The following is a 6,000-nucleotide window of genomic DNA, read 5'->3' as shown; positions in this document are numbered from 1 at the left end:
TACCATAGTCTGTGGAGAATAGCTGTGTCCATAGCCTTTTTCCTATATTCAAAGCAGTACGGAAAGGAAGTAATGTCAGGAAGAGCAGCCAGTGAAGGATCCCATAACATATATTGGATGTACTGTACCTTCATGGGTTAACTGCTAAAACCAGATGGAGAAAGAGAAAGCCCTCTGGTGCCCTGTGATCTAATATTTCAAACAGTGGCCTGATGGAAAAAGCAAGAGACACCATTATTCCTCAGTATCCACCCTGTCTAGGACAGAAAGATTTGATGATCAAACTGCAATCCAATTTCGAATGGAACCAGATATCTGTATTTGTTATTTGATTTAAATAAATAAAAATAAACCTGGTGTTTGTTGTTTTGGTTGATATTTGGTATGGGACATCATTTCAGGTCTTGTACTAGTTATAAAGATTTTTTATGATTGTAGATACATCAGATATCAGATATTCAGATAACAAGCAAATGCTTTTTTCCATGATGTAATGAAGACATCAGGAAAATATGTCGTATTTTGGTTGTTATCTGGCAACATACTAAAACCATTACAACCAGTTTAAAGGCGTAATATTTTGATTGCTAAAAAGCCTCCAGATGTCGTCATCATGATGTCAATGCAACCGGTTCTGTCCACTGGGTCCATGAAATACCTGAGTACATGTGAGAGTTTTAATGTGCTAGAATATTCCTCTATTGATAACTGGTCTATGTCATGAAGAAGTTGTCCTAGATGTTAGTACAATGTTTTTGACAATTCCCGATTCAGTGCACATCACATTTTGGTTGTGATCTGGTCCGAAAACTAGACTGCAACCAGTTAAAGACATAATTTTCTGGTTTACGAAAAGACATCTAAAAAAACGTCCTTTCACAACCGTTGCATGGCTTCATTGGCTTTCCATTCGTGGCTACAGTTCACTGCCAGGCCTATATCTTCTCAGGAGTATAGTATTTAGCCCATTTATCAAGAAATGCTTATCAAGATCTAAAGCTTTGTTTACAAGGAAGGATAAGAGTGGTGGAAAACATTCCCAGGATTTTCTATTAGCGAAGCAAGAAATGTAAGAAGTTCCCTAATCCACACTGAGCCATCCACGTAATTGCACCGTCATTGTTTGTGTTTGAGTTGATTTTTTCACTGACAGTGCACATTAATACACGTTTCAGTAAAAGTGCTGGTTTTAGCCGGCTGGCTAAATTCAACCGCAGTCCCTGGGCAGGTTGTTTAAAAAAAATTACAATAACAGTCTGAAGTCTTTATGTCTTTATGTTTTTTTTGTGAAGGTGTAATACATACATCAAACATACATCTCTTAATAAAGTTTTCTTTGAAAACAGACTTCTCGTGTCTATACGACTCGTAGGCATCTCTATGGTACTGTCCCAAATGGCACCCTATTCTGCATTTAGTGCACTACTTTTGACCAGCCCCCATTGTGCTCTCGTCAAAAGTAGTGCACTATGAAGGGAATAGGGTGCCATTTGGGCCGACGCCTGTGGCTAAAAAAGAATGCAAAGGGTGCCAACGAACAACATATCTGCATTCAAACTATTACCCGTCAAAGGTCAAAATGGGTCAGTTTTTCTTTGGTAATTGTTTTGACAGCAGGGTTTTGTTGTACAAGAAAACACAAATTTAGGAGAGGGCATCATTTTCACTTATTTCCCCATTTTAGTGCTGCAAAAATATTAGCCTTTACTATAGTGATAACTGCAAATGGACAATAGTTTTCCTCAGCAATTAAATCCGTTTTTGTGTTCGGTTCTCTTCCCATGAAGTTAGACTGTTATGATCAGTTCTGGGAATAATATTCTCTAAGGGTGAGAGATTGAGTTGAAGGTTGTTTGTCTTACTAGTCTTGACCAGGGGGTTTCGGTATTCTGTCATCATGCTTAGTACTACAAATATGTAATAGAGAGGACACCAGAGAGAAATTAGGTGAAAAGTAAGCCTAATGGGAAGGTCAGTATGTGTGTAATGTCAATGACCCGTGTAGTCTAGTGTGTGTCTGTGTGTGTGCATGTGTATGCACATTTGTGTGTATGTGTGTGTGAACTCCTACTCTTATGCGACACGGAGGTTAAAATCAATGTCTCTCTCACATCATTGCAGTGCTCCCTTAGCAGCGACGTGATTTACAATCAACAGAGGGAACAAATTGACTCAGACAGTGTGCAGTGTGTACCCCTACCCCCCTCTGCCCCATGACACAAGACACTGGTCCGTCCCCCCGCACATCAAATAACCTCCTTTGTGTGTTTTAGATACCTTGTAAGTGCATGTCATACCTTTCACCTTCAAGGTTGGTAAAGTGTTTTAGCTTTTGACTTTGAAGATGGTTGTGTAAGGCAACACAGCAGGACATACATTCTCAAAGAAAAGAGGGAAGAGGAAAAGGGGAGAAAAGTAAAGTAAAGAGGATGTAGGGCGTGGTTCAAGAGAGCAATGTCATACAGTCCAGGGGTGTATTCAGGGACGGGAATGTTGCAGATAAACATGTCATGAATAGACCTGACACAATTCCATATTTTAACCGGACATGCAACCATTTCTGATCTACGAGATACATTTCTATCTGAATGTTCTGTGACACTACATCCTGAACAGGCCCAAGTTATCAGAAGCTACTCTGAAAATATGGTTTACAAAGCTACCAATTACTTCACACTGGAAGAAGATAACCTATACTAAAACTAAATAAAACTAAATATATAGTTTACTTAACTAAAGTTACTTTGAAAAATTAGTTCTACATCCAAACAACTGTGAGACATGATCATATTTAAGTCTGAAATGTCATAGATGACAAATTGCAAGAACAGATCACTTTGTAGTCAGATGTTAACAGAATATACCACGGCTGTCAGCCAATCAGCATTCAGGGCTTGAACCACTCAGTTTATAACAGAATGTATTCAACAAGTGGGGCTAATCCTGAATGATGATTGGTTAAAACCCCATTCCAGCCGGTGTCTATTCCACAAGTTACCACCGGCTAAATCTATGATGTTAAAATGCCCATTTACTCTGTTCCATCTTCCATCTCCAGTTGTCCCATAGTAAAGAACGTGTCGGGAGTCGGGATGAGACGGACATGCAGGCAGCTTTCCTCAGCCAGTCAAAATCATGAATAAGCATAATTTATATGGATATACACTACTGTTCAAAAGTTTGGGGTCACTTAGAAATGTCCTTGTTTTTGAAAGAAAAGCACATTTTTTTGTCTATTAAAATAACATAAAATTTTTCAGAAATACAGTGTAGACATTGTTAATGTTGTAAATGACTATTGTAGCTGGAAACAGCTGATATTTTATGGAATATCTACATAGGTGTACAGAGGCCCATTATCAGCAACTACCACTCCTCTGTTCCAATGACACGTTGTGTAAGCTAATCCAAGTTTATAATTTTAAAAGGCTAATTGATCATTAGAAAACCCTTTTGCAATTATGATAGCACAGCTGAAAACTGTTGTTCTGATTAAAGAAGCAATAGAACTGGCCTTCTTTAGACTAGTTGAGTATCTGGAGCGCCCGGATTTGTTTGATCACAGTCTCCAAAAACTCCCATCAGTTAACATGGTGTTTCAAAACTAAACGTAATTAACTAGCAACCCAGAAACCAGTTTTATATTAACAGGCAACTCCCTTTGTAAGATTAATTCTGCAAATGTTGTCAAAATAACACTTTTAAATTCAATACCTGATGTTCCCTATAGTCCTCCAAAATCTTTTTCACTGATAAAATAAGCCATTTAGAAGTAGTTAGCTAGCTACTATAACTTAGCGAGCTGTCTCTAGCTAGCTAGCTATGTCTTTAATATTCCAGTAACGTTAAATGAGAACATTACAACAACATTTGTGACCAGTTTTCTATGGGTTTTCTATGGGTTCTATGGGTTATTCCATCAATGTCCCACCAAACATACACAGAACATGGTTGCGCTGTCCTCTGAATATAAGATATTAAGGTTCTAGACACATTTCATGGGACCACTGCTGGTGGTGGAGAGGACATTGATGTTACGGTTGGTGAGTATGTGTCAACTATGGTGACATGTTGATAATACATTTCATTCAATCTTAAGCTCTAAATTGCAGTAATATCAATTTAATGTAAATTGCAATATCTATTTTCATGTTCAGATTTGAATATTCATGTGTTTGCCAAGAGGATATGCTGTAGTATATGACAATTCTGTTCAACAATGTACCCTGGGATAAAGAAATAATGACAAATTATTTAATGACAAACTTGTCATTTATTGATCATTATTAAAGTAGGTAACAAGACAAACATAAAAGACAAATGTTACTGGAGATCATGTTGATTTGACGAGACTATTATTTTAGTTGTTGCTCTAACCTCTCTCGCCTTTACAGGGCATCGCCATAATCAGGACGGAGAAAGATGTCCCCCTGAGGGAGAAAGACAAGGACATTAATGCCACTAACTTGGACAATCTCTAAAGAATCACCACATTAAACTTGAAAGTGTCAGTAGATCTGAAAAGGAATAAGTCAACTAAGTCAAGGTGATGACGAGCTTTGCATATCAGAAGGAGGATCTTGTAGTCAACAAGGTGGGAGACAATGAGCCAGTGGGTTGGATCTATGGACTCTGCAAACTAATTGGGCCAGATTGTAGTTTTTGCTGTGTCACTACCAGTTCAGTGGTAACGACAGCTCTGACTTTGTGGAAACACACACAAAATAGGTTTTATTGGATTTACAGTGTAACAGGACTATAGTTGTATGTACTATTCGTAAGCGGGCGGTAAGCTAGCTCACCTTGTAGGGGTCCTTCTCAATCTCTGTTGCCCTGGATGGCTGAGACAGCAAAGGGATCTTGGTCCCTGCCCCCAACACAACTCGCCTCCGTGCCTATTTTGTATAGCGTGACTAGATGTAGTGAGGAAGGCTTCAGGATTTTTAGCTATCAAGGTGACAACCTGATGTGAGATAGTGTGTTTACCAACAAGATTGAGAAACCTACCTAGTAACCCCTCCAACCTAATTAGTGCCCCCTCCTTCACTAGACCTTACAGATTATTTGAGACTCCCCTAGTCCAGGGCAAGTATTGTACATCAACTCAATGGTACTTATGAAACCTCTGTTTATATTTACTTTCGATTATCAAGTTTTCCACAATAAAGAAAATGCTTAGTATAAATATAAGCATCAATGTTCGTTTTGTTTCTGAATAGTCTTTTCACTTTTCTCTCAATACGAAAAATAGACTTTCTGGTCACCTGAATACATTATCAATGACTTCCCTTTCAGCACAAATAGCTCAACATCACCATCATCAATAGATCAACATGTACATAACAGTTACACCAGAATGTCACATTCATCAGTCTTTTCTTTTAACTCAAACCACTTATTTCAGTAATGTTCAATCACTAATAAACTATGTAAATGACACTGTATTTCCTTTGTCCCTTAACTTAGTCAGCAACCTGGAACATTGGAGAATTGTCACTGGTTGGCAGTGCGAAACTTACCTATACTCAATGCTGCATAGGCCTCCCCCAAGATGGCGATGGCTGTAGTAGAACTGGTCAGAAGATCGGTAGCGCATTCCGACTGCACCACGGGTCTCTCTCTCTCTCTCCTATTCCCTTTTGACAGGCGGAGAATGCAGCCCCTCTCCTCCTGACTGGCGAAGTCCTATTCATTTTCCCGTATCCCTCCTCTCCTTTTGACTGGCAAAGTTTCTCTTTTTTATTTTATATATGTATTTTTAATTTTTTTATTTTTTTGTTGTTGAATTTACCACCTTTTTCTCCCCAATTTCGTGGTATCCAATTATTAGTAGTTATAATCTTTTCTCATCGCGACAACTCCCGTACGGGCTCGGGAGAGACGAAGGTTGAAAGTCTTGCGTCCTCCGAAACACAACCCAACCAAGCCGCACTGCTTCTTAACACAGCGCGCATCCAACCCGGAAGCCAGCCGCACCAATGCACCTGGCGACCTTGGTTA

Source organism: Oncorhynchus keta, chromosome 3 (assembly GCF_023373465.1).
Source record: "Oncorhynchus keta strain PuntledgeMale-10-30-2019 chromosome 3, Oket_V2, whole genome shotgun sequence".
Classification (NCBI taxonomy): domain Eukaryota; kingdom Metazoa; phylum Chordata; class Actinopteri; order Salmoniformes; family Salmonidae; genus Oncorhynchus; species Oncorhynchus keta.
The sequence above is the reverse complement of the archived record's forward strand: the minus strand, read 5'-3'. Positions refer to the sequence as shown.